The 19429-nt window shown below is 43.9% G+C and overlaps 1 protein-coding gene across 1 annotated transcript in view; it reads right to left on the bottom strand.

Moving 5' to 3' along the window:
- Positions 1 to 19429, bottom strand: part of LOC126088464 (pikachurin-like) — a 1041406-nt gene that overhangs the window by 761372 nt on the left and 260605 nt on the right. The window lies entirely within an intron of this gene.

Raw genomic sequence — 19429 nt, 5'->3', positions numbered from 1 at the left:
TGGCTGGTTTTGGGGAAGGAGACCAGGCAGCGAGGTCATCGGTCTCATCGGATTAGGGAAGGACGGGGAAGGAAGTCGGCCGTGCCCTTTGAAAGGAACCATCCCGGCATTTGCCTGGAGCGATTTAGGGAAATCACGGAAAACCTAAATCAGGATGGCCGGACGCGGGATTGAACCGTCGTCCTCCCGAATGCGAGTCCAGTGTCTAACCACTGCGCCACCTCGCTCGGTGCATGTAAGCGCTACTAGATTGTTTTACGCTAATCGGAAGTTTGAAAGTTTTCCGATATAGACTGAAGCATTATTCAGAAGTAATACTAAAGCAAAGCCAACTTTACTGTTACCAAGACAACGGGATACGGAGATTCGCGACGAAGTTAAATCGTGTGAGATTTGTGATGGGACTTAGCCTTCGTGATACTGAATAAGAACGAACATTCAAGGAGGCTGAAAAAGAAAGATCGCCGTCAGAAAACCAATTATTAGTCTCGAGTAGGTAACATACAAATGCCAACACGAAGAACGTACAATTGCGCCGAGTTGTCAGAAGTTGTCGTCAATGACAGAATTACTGATGCAAACGGAAGCAATTCCCTGAATGAGAAATCGGTGTGCGTGCTCAGTGTAGGGACAATTAATTACAAGGAACAATAAAATTGAATTCAAACTTTAATTCTTCGTCTCGCCTACATAACTGAATAGACATCATCAGGTGTATTAGTGAAAATAAATTGACTATTAGAATATTATGAAGTGAAAAGTGAATTCACGATTATTTAACAGCGAACAGTCATCGATTTGTCCCAAGATTACGAAGCATTCTGAACATGTATGTTATCTCTGGAATTACGTCATGTAATTATTGAACACGCGACGTAGCGACGTCTTGACGAGGGAATAACAATTTATTAACTTAAGATCCTCGCAATTCCATAATGTGGCCACGACTTGGGTGATGAAGATTCAAGATTTTATATTATTAATATTCAACATCCATTGATCTAATCGGGCATAACAAAAAGAAGAACTACAGTTAGCCAGTTCGCGCAAGCTGAAAAGTCTGTCGCGGACTCACAACGAAAGAAAATTGGTGGTCATCATTTCAGGTCAAGGGAGCCATCGCGTCATCGAGTGATACAATTACCGCGTTTATCACCGAAGCAAGAGCGGCTTACACATTCTGACGCGCTGTTGTATCGAAACGTTGACATTAATCGCGAAAGACGGTATCTGAAATATGACCAAACCACGCGAGGAGTTTGTGTTTTTCTACTAGTTACAGGGTGGCCGTTGTCGTGAGCGACGCACGCCGTTCCACGTCATACCGACTGGGACAACCATCACAGCCGAGTCGTGTCAACTCTAAGGAGACGCCGACGCCACAGCACAGTACTTTTCGTATTGCGTCGACTAAGATTTCACTGAGCGAGGTGGCGCAGTGGTACGCACACTGGACTTGCATTCTGGAGGACGACGGTTCAAACCCATCCTCATTTAGGTTTTCCGTGATTTCCCTAAATCGCTCCAGGCAACTGCCCGGATGGTTACTTCGAAAGGGCACGGCCGACTTCCTTCCCTTATCCAATAGGACCGATGACCTCGCTGTGTAAGGAACTGGGAACGTAGTTTGCCTCAAAGCAGAGACTAACAGAAATTACCAGCACGCTTAGAGACCTGTTCTAACCCTGCCTAAAAGGTGAAAGGAATAAGCATATATTTTTCAGCGTAAAGTATCTTCTGACATGCATTTTGTGTTTCATTACGGAGCCTGAAACTCATACAGCCGGAAATTAGTTTTATAGTATGAATTAACGAAGATGTATAGGAACCTATATTTACTTCTGTAACACATAATATCAAAATTAATAGAACACCACTGAAAATGAACAGCAAAGACGACTTTCATAAATACGACAGTCCTAAACCGACTGCGAGTATTCTAATTCTGTTAACAAAATGTTCTGTGTCTCCGAGTCTTATCTAGTGTAGCAATTGTCAGTCAGCAATTGCGCAGCATAAACCCAGGTCGTCATTTGCATCTGCACTCAGCAAGGCATTTTTCGGAGTGCAGCGGGAGGTATTTTCGTAATGAATATCAGTTCCCAGTTTACTTGTTCCATTCACGGATAGTGTCTGGAAGAAACGACAGCCGGTAAGCCTCGGCATGAACTACAGTTTCACTCTCCCGTCGTGATCATGCATGTGGAAGAAAACCGTATATTGCCCAATCTTCCTGGAACGTTAGCTACACTGAACCCCTCCTCTCCTGTGGCGTCTGCCACTGAAGTTTCTTGTGTAACTGCATAATGCTCTCACTCTTATTAAACAAAACCACGGCTAAATGTAACACTCTTATTTGTACCTATTGTAAATCCTCAGTTAATCTTAAAGTGAAGATTGTATGCAGACAAATATTTCTCAAGAATCTGTCAAACGATGGTTTTTGAAAACACACCATTCAAAGATGGCTTGCATTTCTTTGTAATTTTTGTAATTAATCTAAGCCAGCCATCTCTTTATCCTGTAGCTCGGTATCTGTGGTCGCTCGCTCCGCATAATTTCTCGTTCATATTATACGACTCTTTCTCTTTCCATTGATTTACACCCAATAGTGTAATCGAACAGTAAGAGATCTTTCCGTCTGTTTACGTCGAATAAATTTACTGTCGTTCAGGTTCATCTGGCAGAGCCGGCGCCAAACGCGTATCTGCTGCAAAGGTTCTCGACTTGGCCGCGCTGCGAAGCTGCACGGTCTGGTGTCTTGCCACGGTTCTCGCGGCTCCCCCCGTCGGAGATTCCAGTTCACCCTCGGGCATAGGTGGGTGTGTTGTCCTTAGCGTAAGTTAGGTTAAGTAGTGTGTACGCCTAGGGACCGATGACCTCAGCAGTTTGGTCCCATAGAACGTACCACAAATTTCCAATTTTCCTGACTTTCGCTGCAGCCTCACCTGACTATGGTGTTGCAAAAACATTATAAGAGTATACATTCTACATCAACGAAGACAGAAACTTGGGTTCGATTTCACCTTACACATAGGACTACAAAGTTTTTATTTTAAAAATAATCATCGGGTTTTACAAGGGTGTATCTGTTACAAGGATGCTCATACAACCTAGGAGGACTTTTTACAGTTAAGCTGGGATCATAGTTTTTATTTTCTTTCCTCTAATTTTCAATGCGACCTCCATCAGAAGCACGTCAAATACACACACGATAATCAGTTTTGTCACATACTTCTGTGATCATGTCTGGACTTGCTGCATGCACTTCTGGTGCTATGCGCCGTGGCATTTCCCTCAAAGTTGCTGGAAGGGAAGGCACATAGGTGGAAGTCATTCGCAAACCTCTAAAAATAAATAAATAAATAGGTGAACTAAAGCTACTTTGGAGGCTAATGGTGCAATGAGAAACTGGTAAGTGCCTTACAGACGATCCTTATTGAGGAAGTTCATTGTTGAAGAATACTTTTACCCGAGAGTGGTAGCACATTGGTTCTCTGTCCAGATGACAAATTAAGTTTTCAACACGTTCGCCCAACTGAGGAATAAATCACATCTCCAATATGTGAAGGTGAATTATTCTTAATACTTTTTTCCACAAAAAAGAAGAGCCAATAAATCTTCCATCGGGAAAAGGCGAAAACACATTCAGCTCTGGAGGTCGTATCTCGCGATCGACTGCGGTGTGTGGCTGACATTCTTACGTTTTGGCGGTTCAGTTTCCACTTAAATGGAACATAAGCACATTACAGAACACTAAACGTGTAAGCAAATTGTTGTGTGCCATCATCGCGCCCATAAGGAATTCACAAAGTTCTACAGCTTCCTGTTTTGTCATTTTCATGAATTACTTACAGTAGTGGAAATCGGTGCGGTTTTAAACGCAAAGATCGCTGAACAGACCAGGCAGACAAATGGGGAATAAATAACTCTCGGCTTACACAACGAGTGCACTTCTACCTCACAATTACTAAGCTTACGTTATGGGGTCATTCCAAATTTCTAAAATCATTGGGAGAACTGGCAATCAAACGACTCTTCACTTTGGTTTGTAAAGTAGATGAGACCTGAGATACACCATCAGACTTTTGGAAAAATATCGACCACACAACCCTGAAGATAGCCAGGGCAGGTAAGTGCAACCAAGTATGGTCCAATCAGCTTAACACCTCATGCATCAAAGTTGCTCACCAAAACATGGAAAAGGAAACTGAGGATATGTTGGATGACGATGAGTTTGGCTTTACAAAGTGTAAAGGCACTAGAGAGAAGCTCTGACGTTGCGATTAACAATGGAAATGAAATCTAAGCCACGACACGTTCACAGGATTCTGCGACCTAGAAAATGCGTTCGACAATGCAAAATGCTTTAAGATATTCGCTGTCCTCAGAAAAACAGGAGGTACACGGGTAATACACAATATTCACAGTAACCAAGATGGAACTATATGTTTGGAAGACAAAGAACTGAGTACGCGAATTAAAGAGGGTGTAACAGAGGTGTAGCCTTTAGCCAGTACAGTTCAGTCTACTCATCGTAGAACCTCTGACACGGATGAAAGAAAGATTCAGGAGTGGGATTAAAACTCACAGTGAAAGGATATAAATGATAAAACTGCTGATGACATCACTATCTTCAATGAAAGTGAAGAGGAGTTACGGCATGTGTAGAACGGTGTGATGAACGTTCTAATGAATACAGAATACAGACTGAGAGTAAACTGAAGAAAGACGAAAGTAATGAGGTGTAGCAAAACAGAGAGTAGCCATAAACTTAATATAAACATCGAGGACCACTAAGTAGACGTGTTGAATGAACTAAAGAGGACCATAAACATCAGGCTACACAGACGAAGACAGCAATCCTGGCCAAAATAAGTCTACTGGTATCAAACATCAGCCTTATTTTGAGGAAGAATCTTCTGACAATGAAAGTTTGGAGCACAGTACCGTATGGCAGTGAAAAGACTGGTTGGGGGAAAACTTGGAGAGAACAGACTCGAAAGTATGAGAGGTGGTTCTGTATCAGGATTCTGAAACATAGGTAGACTGAGAAGACAGGGAGGACAGGCAAATGTGAAGAACATTGACAACAAGATGGGACAGGATGGTAGGACGTCTGTTAGGACATCACGGAATAACTTCCATGGTAGTAGATAGAGCTGTGGAGAGTAAAAACTGTAAGCGATGACAGATATTGGAGCCTGCGAAGATATTCAGTTGTGTGTTTGGACGATGCTGTGTTATCGCCATTTCCAGTGTACGAACATTGGGTAGCCGGCCGCGGTGGCCGAGCGGTTCTAGGCGCTTCAGTCCGGAACGGTGCGACCGCTACGGTCGCAGGTTCGAATCCTGCCTCTGGCATGGGTGTGTGTGATGTCCTTCGGTTCGTTAGGTTCAAGAAGTTCTAAGTTCTAGGGGACTGATGACCTCAGATGTTAAGTCCCATAGAGCTCAGAGCCATTTGAACATTGGGTAGTGGACGACCGAGTTGGCTGCATCGTGAAATCCCTACCGATAATAACACGAACCAACAACTCACAACAAGAGTCAAAATGTTAGTTTCGGTGCGTGATTTATAATTCCCCCCATGTCTCTTTCTTCGTTGCTGTAGAAGATAGCCGGCCGATGTGGCCGAGCGGTTCTAGGCGCTTCAGTCTGGAACCGCGTGACAGCTACTGTCGCAGGTTCGAATCCTTCCTCGGGCATGGATGTGTGTGGTGTCCTTAGGTTAGGTAGGTTCAAGTATTTCTAAGTTCTAGGAGACTGATGACCACAGATGTTAAGTCCCATAGTGCCAGAGCCATTTGAACCATTTTTTTGTAGAAGATATATAAGATATATGGTCTTGTGAAATCTTGTAAGTAGGCTGTTTAGGTTTTTATGTTGGTAACGCCAGGTAGCACTCTGTATGAAAATCACTGACTGTGCTGTGTGCAGTCCATGGCTGGTTTGCATTGTAGGAATATTTGTTACTGTAGTTTTGGGCAGTTGGATGTGAACAGTGCGCAGCGTTGCGTGGTTGGAGGTGAGCGGCCAGCAGTGGTGGATGTGGGGAGAGAGGTGGCAGAATTTTGAGAGTGGACGATCTGGAAGTGTATCCGTCAGAAAAAGGAAATTTGTAAGACTGGATGTCATGAACAGATATATATATTATGACTTTTGAACACTATTAAGGTAAATACATTGTTCTCTACCAAAATCTTTCATTTGTTAACTATGCCTATCAGTAGTTAGTGCCTTCAGTAGTTGGAATCTTTTATTTAGCTGGCAGTATTGGCGCTCGCTGTATTGCAGTAGTTCGAGTAACGAAGATTTTTGTGAGCTAAGTGATTCATGAAAAGTATAGGTTATTGTTAGTCAGGGCCATTCTTTTGTAGGGATGATTGAAAGTCAGATTGCGTCGCGCTAAAAACAGTATTGTGTGTCAGTTTACTGTAGATCAGACTAAATAAACAGAGAAATGTCTGAGTACTTCCAGTTTTGCTCAGCTGTTTGAAAATCAAATAACCTAAGAGGTTTACCAGTTCTGTCATTTATAATTTTTCAAAGGGGACGTTTTAATCTTCCTCTGTCATTTACACGGTGAACAGTTACGAACCTATTCCACTACCTTGACGTGCACACGAATTCAGTTTCAGATTCGAGGCACATGTGTACGTTTTAAAGTTCCATCCGCAGAGGTTGAAATGTGCTAGGAATATGGAGATGAGAGCAAGGATGGCGACGGTGTTTCCTTTGAGGGCCGTGGCGTCTTTGCCAGAGCAGCCGTGGCAAACGCGACGCGGAGCAGCGGGAGGCGCGTGTAATTAACGGCGGCCCTGCTCGTTAGGCTCTGGACGGCCACGTGGGCCACACGTGGACCGCGCTGCCCCTCGATTACCGCACGTGCATCAGTGCCGGCCGCGGTCGCACCGACGCACTGCGGAGGAACGCGGCGCGCGAACGCTCCTCCCGATTCGCTCCAGTAAAAACCTCTCTCTCATCCGTCAACTTCTCTAAGGTATACTGCAGTGGTATGTGTTACCCTGACAGTGCGAAGCTAACAAGTAATCGAAAAACGAGACTAGCATTACAAAAGAAGTTAAACTTACATCTAAAAGCCGAGTACGTAGTCGTTCTCAGAGATTTCTAGCGTCGTGCGTACTGTCATTTCCATCCGCCGTGAGAATCCACGAATTTTTAGCGACGTGCGGCGCGCGAGGCAAAATATTACTCGACGTAGCGCTTCGCAGACATACTGTGACACGTATTGCCTGTTGGCTTTTGTCTCGTGATCTTCGGCGATGTTTTCGTAACGCTTAATCCGACTTTCTTTCAGCATGAGTGGCTAGCACTGTGAAGATTCACCCTCCATTGCTGGTGACAAACTGCAGTCAAGATCGCGGCCATCGTCTGAGATTTTTTTTTTTTCTATTGGACTTAACTTCTGAAGTCATCAGTCCCCTAGAACTTAGAACTACTTAAACCTAACTAACCTAAGGACATCGCACACATCCATGCCCGATGCAGGATTCGAACCTGCGACAGTAGCGGTCGCATGGTTCTAGACTGTAGCGCCTAGAACCGCGAGTCCAGTGTCTAACCACTGCGCCACCTCGCTCGGTAACAATTTTGTAAAACGCCTTTAAGGGGAGGAAGAATCAAGACTGTATCCGAGCCTCGGCCGGCGACGGGAGAACAAAGCCCGGTTTCTGTAATCCCTCACCTTCCTATCGCGATGCCGAGAGTAAGGAGCCCATCAAAATTCCTAAAATGCACCTGACATGCGCATCGTATCTGTGACATGGCTTAACGAGCTTTTATTGATAAGTGAATTCATGCAACACGGAGGGCTTGGCAAGAACAGAAGAACAACTTTTGAACATTTTCTACCAAATCACAGGCAGCATGATCGAGACGAACTCGGACAAGGTCGACGGTATCATTCAAAACAGCCTCAAGAACGAGCTCAATCGCTGTACTGAGCGACAGAAAAAAAAAGTTTGAAAGATGCGGAAAGCAGATCTACAAGTCGTTTCCCGACATATCACGCACAGTGGTCAACCTTTTCGAACGGTCACTGGTCTCAGGGGAACTATCTGGTCTTCCAAAAAGAGAGAATTTCACTATTACTTGCAGAACTTCACCCAAGGAAGATGTCACTGTTAACACCAAAGTGGTCATGCGCGGGTCCTTCTTGATGAAAAAGGCGAGGAATTACTCACTAAAACCGTTAGGATCGAAACCAATTTGCAACCTGGAAAGACAAGAATCCGTTCAGGAACAAACTCGAACACTACTGAGATCGGGCTAGGCGGGGATGTGGCCACACAGATTAACAACAAAACTAAACTAAAACCTACCGCCACGCCTGGGGCAGGAGTGTAAACTGCAACCTCAGGATCAAGAACCACAGACGCTGGTCTCTCTTGAATGATTTCGTCAATAAATTAAGTACTTAAAATTCACTAGAAAAAGTGCTGTCTACGTTGCCGAAATGTTGTTGTTCGATTCGACGCAGGTTTACATAAAATACCTGAGCATCCGGTTACAACCACGAGTGTCGCGGACATGGCAGGACGTCGGCAGTTAAGGACCATTGAAGGATGGTAATCGGTGCAACTGTCACAGCACTTAGGTCATTACACAAGAATACTGCTTCTCAAGGTCAAAAGCATCTAGTGTGGATAGTGAATATCGGCATGCCAGGGACTGCAATGGTTGCCACATTGCATTCGCTTATCCATGTTGGACGATTGATAGTCTGTTGTGACTTAAACAGCCGCCGACTTGACTGTGAGGCGTCAGTAACGCATTTCCGTTAGGAAATGCGCTGAGACATATGCTTCGACTGCCGACGACAGACTCGGGTCACTTTGGCATCTCAAGATGTTTGTCTACCTTATGTATCTTGCAACGGCTTAGGAAAAAATCACATTTTCGATAGAATTAAATTACTGTGTTCTTCCATTATATATGCTGAAGAGCCAAAGAAACCGCACACCCGCCTACTATCGTGTTTACTACTGTTTACTACTGTTTAGATATCTCTGTATTTGAATACACATGCCTATACCAGTTTCTTTCGCGCTTCAGTGTATATGTATACATTATATGACACGACAACAAAATTAGAGTATCACTATGGCCTAAACTGTTTCTGGGAGCCAATGGTCAGCTTCAGACTAAAGCCACAGGCTATAGGTGGAGTTCACTACATATCATCAATACGCAGTTATCTTGACAAAGCAACGGAAACCCCTGGCAGAATGTGACATCTACATCTACATCAACATCTACATCCATACACTGCAAGCCACCTGACGGTGTGTGGCGGAGGGTACCTTGAGTACCTCTATCGGTTCTCCCTTCTATTCCCGTCTCGTATTGTTCGTCGAAAGAAGGATTGTCGGTAGGCCTCTGTGTGGGCTCTAATCTCTCTGATTTTATCGTCATGGTCTCTTCGCGAGATATACACGAGGAAGCAATATACTGCTTGAGTCCTCGGTGAAGGTATGTTCTCAACTTCAACAAAAGCCCGTACCGAGCTACTGAGCGTCTCTCCTGCAGAGTCTTCCACTTCAGTTTATCTATCATCTCCGTTACGCTTCCGCGATTACTAAATGATCCTGTAACGAAGCGCGCTGCTCTCCGTTGGATCTTCTCTATCTCTTCCATCAACCCTATCTGGTACGGATCCCACAATTGTGAGCAATATTAAAGCAGTGGGCAAACAAGTGTACTGTAACCTACTTCCTTCGTTTTCGGATTGCATTTCCTTAGGATTCTTCCAATGAATCTCAGTCTGGCATGCACTTTACCGACGATCAACATTATATGATCATTCCATTTTAAGTCACTCCTAATAGCTACTCCCAGATAATTCACGGAATTAACTGCTTCCAGTTGCTGACCTGCTATATTGTAGTTAAATGATGAAGCATCTTTCTTTCTATGTATTCGCTGCACATTACGTATGTCTACAATACGAGACTGGAATAGAAGGGAGAATCGATAGAGGTACTCAATTGAGATTCAATTGCCATACCTTGCACCATGCGTCAATTCACTGCAGATCCTCCTGCATTTCAGTACAATTTTTCATTGTTACAACCTCTCGATATACCACAGCATCATCCGCAAAAAGTCTTAGTGAACTTGCGATGTTATCCAGGAGGTCATTTAAATACACTCCTGGAAATTGAAATAAGAACACCGTGAATTCATTGTCCCAGGAAGGGGAAACTTTATTGACACATTCCTGGGGTCAGATACATCACATGATCACACTGACAGAACCACAGGCACATAGACACAGGCAACAGAGCATGCACAATGTCGGCACTAGTACAGTGTATATCCACCTTTCGCAGCAATGCAGGCTGCTATTCTCCCATGGAGACGATCGTAGAGATGCTGGATGTAGTCCTGTGGAACGGCTTGCCATGCCATTTCCACCTGGCGCCTCAGTTGGACCAGCGTTCGTGCTGGACGTGCAGACCGCGTGAGACGACGCTTCATCCAGTCCCAAACATGCTCAATGGGGGACAGATCCGGAGATCTTGCTGGCCAGGGTAGTTGACTTACACCTTCTAGAGCACGTTGGGTGGCACGGGATACATGCGGACGTGCATTGTCCTGTTGGAACAGCAAGTTCCCTTGCCGGTTTAGGAATGGTAGAACGATGGGTTCGATGACGGTTTGGATGTACCGTGCACTATTCAGTGTCCCCTCGACGATCACCAGTGGTGTACGGCCAGTGTAGGAGATGGCTCCCCACACCATGATGCCGGGTGTTGGCCCTGTGTGCCTCGGTCGTATGCAGTCCTGATTGTGGCGCTCACCTGCACGGCGCCAAACACGCATACGACCATCATTGGCACCAAGGCAGAAGCGACTCTCATCGCTGAAGACGACACGTCTCCATTCGTCCCTCCATTCACGCCTGTCGCGACACCACTGGAGGCGGGCTGCACGATGTTGGGGCGTGAGCGGAAGACGGCCTAACGGTGTGCGGGACCGTAGCCCAGCTTCATGGAGACGGTTGCGAATGGTCCTCGCCGATACCCCAGGAGCAACAGTGTCCCTAATTTGCTGGGAAGTGGCGGTGCGGTCCCCTACGGCACTGCGTAGGATCCTACGGTCTTGGCGTGCATCCGTGCGTCGCTGCGGTCCGGTCCCAGGTCGACGGGCACGTGCACCTTCCGCCGACCACTGGCGACAACATCGATGTACTGTGGAGACCTCACGCCCCACGTGTTGAGCAATTCGGCGGTACGTCCACCCGGCCTCCCGCATGCCCACTATACGCCCTCGCTCAAAGTCCGTCAACTGCACATACGGTTCACGTCCACGCTGTCGCGGCATGCTACCAGTGTTAAAGACTGCGATGGAGCTCCGTATGCCACGGCAAACTGGCTGACACTGACGGCGGCGGTGCACAAATGCTGCGCAGGTAGCGCCATTCGACGGCCAACACCGCGGTTCCTGGTGTGTCCGCTGTGCCGTGCGTGTGATCATTGCTTGTACAGCCCTCTCGCAGTGTCCGGAGCAAGTATGGTGGGTCTGACACACCGGTGTCAATGTGTTCTTTTTTCCATTTCCAGGAGTGTATATACACAAACCTTTCTTGTGAATCACTCCGTGTACTCGTGAAACCTGTGTCCAGTAATTCGTGGTATCACCCTTCGCATACAGACAGAAATACGTTGCATGGAACTTTACTACACTGAGCTGACGGAAGTCGTTGGATACCTCCCACTGTCGTGTCGGACCTCCTTCAGCCCGGCTTAGTGCAGCAACTCGAGGTGGCGTGGACTCAACAGGTCGCTGGAAGTCCCCTGGACAAATACGAGTGTTGACCCGTGCTCCCTTTATAGCCATCCATAATTGCGAAAGCGTTTCTGGTGTAGGAGTCTGCAGCGGACTAACCTCTCAATCATGTTCCATGTACGTTCGATGGGATTCACGTCTGGTGATCTGGATGGCCAGATCATTCGATTCCTCAAACTATTCGCGAACAATTGGAACGCTACGCTCTTCTATAGACCTACGGTACACCGCTGCAAGAAGGGGGGCAAGTTCCTTCGCGTACTGTGTGTAAAATCGAACTGGTATCCCATCAGGTCCAGCGGCCTTTCCTCTTTTTGTTTCTCTATCCCTCTGTCGTCTATTTCGATATCTACGAGGGCAGTTCAATAAGTAATGCAACACATTTTTTCTTCTGAAACAGGGGTTGTTTTATTCAGCATTGAAATACACCAGGTTATTCCCCAATCTTTTAGCTACACAACACTATTTTTCAATGTAATCTCCATTCAATGCTACGGCCTTACGCCACCTTGAAATGAGGGCCTGTATGCCTGCACGGTACCATTCCACTGGTCGATGTCGGAGCCAACGTCGTACTGCATCAATAACTTCTTCATCATCCGCATAGTGCCTCCTAAGGATTGCGTCCTTCATTGGGCCAAACATATGGAAATCCGACGGTGCGAGATAGGGGCTGTAGGGTGCATGAGGAAGAACAGTCCATTGAAGTTTTGTGAGCTCCTCTCGGGTGCGAAGACTTGTGTCAGGTCCTGCGTTGTCATGAAGAAGGAGAAGTTCGTTCAGATTTTTGTGCCTACGAACACGCTGAAGTCGTTTCTTCAATTTCTGAAGAGTAGCACAATACACTTCAGAGTTGATCGTTTGACCATGGGGAACGACATCGAACAGAATAACCCCCTCAGCGTCCCAGAAGACTGTAACCATGACTTTACCGGCTGAGGGTATGGCTTTAAACTTTTTCTTGGTAGGGGAGTGGGTGTGGCGCCACTCCATTGATTGCCGTTTTGTTTCAGGTTCGAAGTGATGAACCCATGTTTCATCGCCTGTAGCAATCTTTGACAAGAAATTGTCGCCCTCAGCCACATGACGAGCAAGCAATTCCGCACAGATGGTTCTCCTTTGCTCTTTGTGGTGTTCGGTTAGACAACGAGGGACCCAGCGGGAACAAACCTTTGAATATCCCAACTGGTGAACAATTGTGACAGCACTACCAACAGAGATGTCAAGTTGAGCACTGAGTTGTTTGATGGTGATCCGTCGATCATCTCGAACGAGTGTGTTCGCACGCTCCGCCATTGCAGGAGTCACAGCTGTGCACGGCCGGCCCGCACGCGGGAGATCAGACAGTCTTGCTTGACCTTGCGGCGATGATGACACACGCTTTGCCCAACGACTCACCGTGCTTTTGTCCACTGCCAGATCACCGTAGACATTCTGCAAGCGCCTATGAGTATCTGAGATGCACTGGTTTTCCGCCAAAAGAAACTTGATCACTGCCCGTTGTTTGCAACGCAAATCCGTTACAGACGCCATTTTAACAGCTCCGTACAGCGCTGCCACCTGTCGGAAGTCAATGAAACTATACAAGACGAAGCGGGAATGTTTGAAAATATTCCCGGTTTTTTCAACCAAAATTGGCCGAGAAAAAAAATGTGTTGCATTACTTATAGAACTGCCCTCGTACCATTTCGTCATCTGTGCGACAATCTAGTCTGAAACTGGCCAACGGCTGGCCGAGGCTGGTTACGTCAATGTGAAATGTGATATGGGAGGTAAAAGAACATTATCACGTTAGTTGACACAAATCCTGTGGCTTACACATTAAATAAAATTGTGTCGGAAGTGGAGCTCGTATAAGGACGCTGAGAGGAGAACCTCCGTGGTAGGGAGCGGGAGCGCAGGCTCTACAAAGCAGGCGGGAGCGGCCACCTGCCGGCGGAGATGAGGGCGCCAGATTAGGCGCGCCCGGGCCGGGACACGTGTAGGCAGCGGACACGTGCAGTCCGAGGGGCGACCTCGCCCGCGGCCGGCGGTCTGGGGCCGGGCGCACTCTGGCATGCGCGACCGCCCGCTGCGCACTGCCCGGTTCTGTGCAAGGTCGGCGCATCTGCCCAGCTCTCTCTCTCTCTCTCTCTCTCTCTCTCTCTATACACACTCTCTGCTGCCGGCGATGACGCTGCATACCCAGTTGTTACATTTTGAAAGAGACTTGTTGGGAAACACACCGAAAGCTGCCACGTCAATCTCTTTAGACTGCTGTTTTGATTAACAAAACTATCATCAGTGAGTGTTCCATCAGATATGGTGAGATGCTGCGAATACAGGATAAGCAGTCCAGGACCAATGCAAAACTAAACCAAATCCACTTTAACTTTTGTAGTCCTCTCTTCCTCAGTTGCGTGTAATATTACGGTATATTGATATTTGAAAAGATAACCACAAATGAAAGTTTCATAATCATATACTGGTACAGACACGTGGGTGAAAAAAATGGTTCAAATGGCTCTGAGCACTATGGGACTCAACATCTGTGGTCATCAGTCCCCTAGAACTTAGAACTACTTAAACCTAACTAACCTAAGGACAGCACACAACACCCAGTCATCACGAGGCAGAGAAAATCCCTGACCCCGCCGGGAATCGAACCCGGGAACCCGGGCGTGGGAAGCGAGAACGCTACCGCACGACCACGAGATTCGGACCACGTGAGTGACGTTATTTGTCTGGTAGATGAGCCAAGTGAAAAAATTGGATGAACTCCATTCAGAAATAAACAAATCTCATCAGAACATAAAATTCACACTCGAAAAAAAAAGAAAAATAAACTTTCTTGACATTACAATTAAAAAAGAAAATGGCAAACATACATTTAACATCTTTAGAAAACCGACAGCCACAGACAATAATTCATTCCACATCCAACCACCCCCACAGCCAGAAACTTCCAGCACTAAGACACATGTTACATAGATTAAACAGAATCCCACTCAGCAAGAGAAACTATGAACAAGAAATGAGTACAATCATACAAATAGCTAGGAACAACGGGTATGACACACATGTGGTACACAGGCTCAATCAAAAAATAAAAGCCGGTCGGTGTGGCCGTGCGGTTCTAGGCGCTTCAGTCTGGAACCGCGGGACCCCTACGGTCGCAGGTTCGAATCCTGCCTCGGGCGTGGATGTGTGTGAAGTCCTTAGAGTTAGGTTTAAGTAGTTCTAAGTTCTAGGGGACTGATGACCACAGATGTTAAGTCCCATAGTACTCAGAGCCATTTGAACCAAAAAATAAAAACGCAAATACAAAACAAACACAACATTTCCAGAATACAAACGAACTCACAAGCTGAAAATTTACAAACACACTCAACAAACACACACAATGACAACACCACACAGAAAAGAACCAGATGGTACCCCAAGACATACACACATAAACTAACACACAGAGTTGCAAGCATCCTAAAGAGACAGGGCTTCAAAATAGCATATAAGCCTGGGAAAACCCTCCAATCACACCTAAGCCAGCCATCTACCAAGAGGGACAAATTCCAACAATCAGGAATATATAAACTTGAATGTCAAAGTTGTGATGCAGTATACATAGGCATGACATGCAGGAATTTTGAAGCAAGATACAAAGAAGATATCAGATGTTGGAAGTATGAAACAAACCATTCCACATTTGCACAGCACTTAAAACACTGTAACCCTCATCCTACAAACATGGAACAAGAAAAGAAAATAATGAGAATAAGCAACCATGACAAACATCTTATACAAACGCAAGAAAACTTCCACATCCAGAAAGCCATAGCAGAAAACAAACATCTGATAAATGAACAAACACACATCAGCACAGGCTCCATACTACACTTGATAAAGGAAATGATAATATATAACAAAAAACTGTTTCCCACACCATCTGGATGGACATACAAACAGCCCACAAAAAAAAAATTATATCACACCAAAACGCACACACACACACACACACACACACACACACACACACACATACACAAACGCACACACAAATGCATACACGAACAGAGCACAGATACTTCAATAATTACACCCATAGGTTTGGCAATATCATTCGATCTTTGGCAAAAACATTTGACAGTCGGCAACAGAAACCAAAACATTGCATTAAAACAAGCGTTCAGTTCATAGTGCTGTTGAATGTGGAGAAAAAACCGCAAATTGGCGTTCATAAGAAGAAGAACAACACCAAAAATGCAACAGGACCGTAATGTGAAAGAAATTGACCACGCAAACTGTAAGTACAGTTCAAAACATTACTACTTAATAGGAAATACCAACCACCAGAACTGTTTATAACCTATAGGCACAGTGACAAAAATGTAAATTAAGTAGCTAACATATGTACATGTTCCAGGTCACTGATGATGCCTTGCAGAAAATAAAGGAAAAACGCATATGGCACTAAAATTGTGTTTTATTCAGTTGCTGTCAGACGGTCCATAAGTAAAAATTAACAATATAACGCAAATCCACTTTGCGTCTGTCTTGTAACAAGCGGCAAAGTGGTCAGCACCTGTTGACCAGTGGTGCGGCTGAAATTTATATTCTGGAACTAACCCCTCCAGTCTTAACACTCTGAGTTCATTCATTGAATCTACTCAACTTCACATGATTCCATGTATAATCATTGTGCAGCATTTTCATGATCACTGTATCACCCTAGGTGCTCGTCTTTCAGATTCTGAGACGATCAGGTTAAAATGTAGTGTGATCCAACAGAGAAAGTCGGAATCCTCTGACCGATTTAAAAAAAAATACATTTTTTGCAACACTTAACATACAAACCCTTTTGCAATCAAGTAATATGCATAAATTGGGAGATACGTTACTAGAAAAGAAGATTCAAATTTCGGCACTTCATGAAACACGAATGACGGACAATAATACCATGGATTTCGGAAATTATCGTCTTTTTAAAAGTGAAACTAATAAAAGAATACTTAATAATACACCACATCTGGGAGTTGCTTTTGCAGTCTCCAAAAATATTTTAAATTCAGTAACTGAGGTAAAACCATTAATAACACAATAATGACAATTTCTCTTTAATGCACAAATAAAGCATACACTTTAATTGATGCCCCTATACCAGTCAATGGGGATAAACGTAAAAAGCTTGATGAAGTTAATGAAACTTTGGAAACGTTAAAAACCATCATCTCAGAAATTCCCTCACATCCTGCTAAAATTTTAATGGCTGATTTTAATGCTCAATTAGGTAAAGAGAAAAAAAAAAAAAGAAAACAGTGGGTGGATTTTCTGCGCACGAATGGACAAACCAAAATGGCCAACGACTTGTCGAAACGCGCAAAAACTTTAACCTTAACATCATGTCAACCTATTTTAAAAAGAACCGTTCTAAGCGAAAAACTTGGCGGGCACAGCAAAACAAAATCGTTCATGTAGCAATTTAAGACCCTAACTGCATAGAAATCTTAAATGTCGAAGTTACTAAAGTAGCTAAAATTGATTCTGACAATTATTTAACGCGAATAAAAGTAAAACTTCAACCTCAAAACGTTTTCAAAACATAAAAATCTTATCCCAAAATTTGACACTACTAAAATAATCCCAACTCTAACAAGCGAACTTAACAAGAAACAATCCAACATTTACGAAAGCCTAAAAGGAAAGTTAATAAAAACGGCACAAAATCTAATTCCGCTTCGAAAGAAACAAAAACATCCTTTGTGGAACGCGGATTGTGAAAAAGCAATTAAGTCTAGGCATGACGCATTCAAAAATTGAATAGTAAAAAAAGTGAAAATACGTACAACACATTTCTCATAGTAAAAAAATTAACATCTACATTAATCCGACAGACTGAAAGAAACTACGAAAATGTCCAACTTTTAGAAATCGAAAAAAATTTCCATAAGAATGATAGAAGAAACTCTTATGAATCATTCAAAACAAAGCTAACCTGTTGCCAACCAGAAAGTCTTTGCTTCAAAAATGAAAATGGCAGTTTGGTCCTTAACAACCAGGAAAATTATACGCTACTCTCTCATATATTTTGTAAAACTATTAAACTGTCCAGAAACAGTGAATAAATTCTAGCCACAGAAAACTAATTACACCAACCCTACTATAAAGAACCTGACGAAATCGAAATAACCCAAGCAAATTAAGAGACTTCAAATCAATGAAGCATCCGGAGGAGACGGTATAATTGCAGAACTACTAAAATCAGCTGGCCTAATACTATAAAAAAGATGACTCAACTAATAGGACTTATCTGGCAAACTCAGAAACTACCTGAGGACTGGAAAACTACCCTAACGCATCCATTGCATAAAAAAGCAGATAGAACCGATGTTAATAACTACCAAGGATTCTCTTTTCTTCTGGTCACATACAAAATTCTCTCGTAATGTTTACTTAATAGAGCCCAAGAACAGTTATAACCTAAAACTGGCGACTACTAAGAGGGCGTTAGACCAAACAGATCCTGTCCGGAACAAATTATTAATTTAAAACTAATCCTTAGGAACCAAAGTATTTCTAGTAACAATATTGTATGTGCATTTGTAGATTTCAGAAAGGCTTACGACTCAGTTGACCGTGAATTGTTTTCCAAATATTGAAGGGACAAGGACTGCATAAGAAAACTGTAACACTGAGTTAAATTCATGTTAAGAATTTCTGCTTTTGTTCGACTGTGTTTTGCTTACATCGGTTTTCAGTAATTTCTCGCATTTCATAGAGAACTCAGTGTGAGCAGATTTTGGCAGTAATGGTATTCAAGTTTATTACATCTTGTCACGGGATGAGTATGTAATTCTGCTTTGAATGGTATTATTCCTTGCTACAGAGTGGCATGCGTTTCAAAGCGACCAGCAGAGTATAAATTTAGGTGTAGATGAATACGCTTTGTAGTCTTGGTGACTAGAAAATTCTTTTTTGTAAATGCTAAAAAGGCGACGGTAGTACTTTACACGCGTTATTAACAGATGCTACAAACAGTGCATTTTAGCAGATGTCAATGAAAATTTCATTGGCCTCTATTAAATACCAGAGTACGAAACACGGATCGGAACAAAAGTAACCTAGAATACGAGCAATATACTAACAGTGCTTTTAAATTATTTCACACTTGGATTCGTAACCAGTCCACAGAATACTATGCGACGAACCCAGCTTGTGTTTCACATGAAAAACACAAACAAACAAATATGGAATCATTTACCACACTCAATATTACGGATGTGAGCAAACATTAAACAGCATACGAGCAACACATTTAAAATGCACTTCAAAAATTGCAATACACACAAGAAGGTTGTAATCACAAACATAATTTTCACTTGATAACAGCCACATGGTCGAAATAGCAATATTTGGTTTCACAATTAAGCAAACGTTACCAGCAGACTACCAGACCCCACCCATAAAGTGTAAGCGAAAATATTATCATCTGTACTTACATTTCTCAAATGAAGAATACAGATCATCGCGTCTTATTTTCCCCACAGTCAAAGTTCGCTGCCAGGTCACTAAGAGCGCTGCTGTCGGTCTCCATTTCCGCTTTTTAGCATGGACCTTGCACTTTCTGATAATTTGGTGT

This window comes from Schistocerca cancellata, chromosome 6 (assembly GCF_023864275.1).
Source record: "Schistocerca cancellata isolate TAMUIC-IGC-003103 chromosome 6, iqSchCanc2.1, whole genome shotgun sequence".
NCBI lineage: Eukaryota > Metazoa > Arthropoda > Insecta > Orthoptera > Acrididae > Schistocerca > Schistocerca cancellata.
This window is presented reverse-complemented; position numbering and strand designations above follow the sequence as displayed.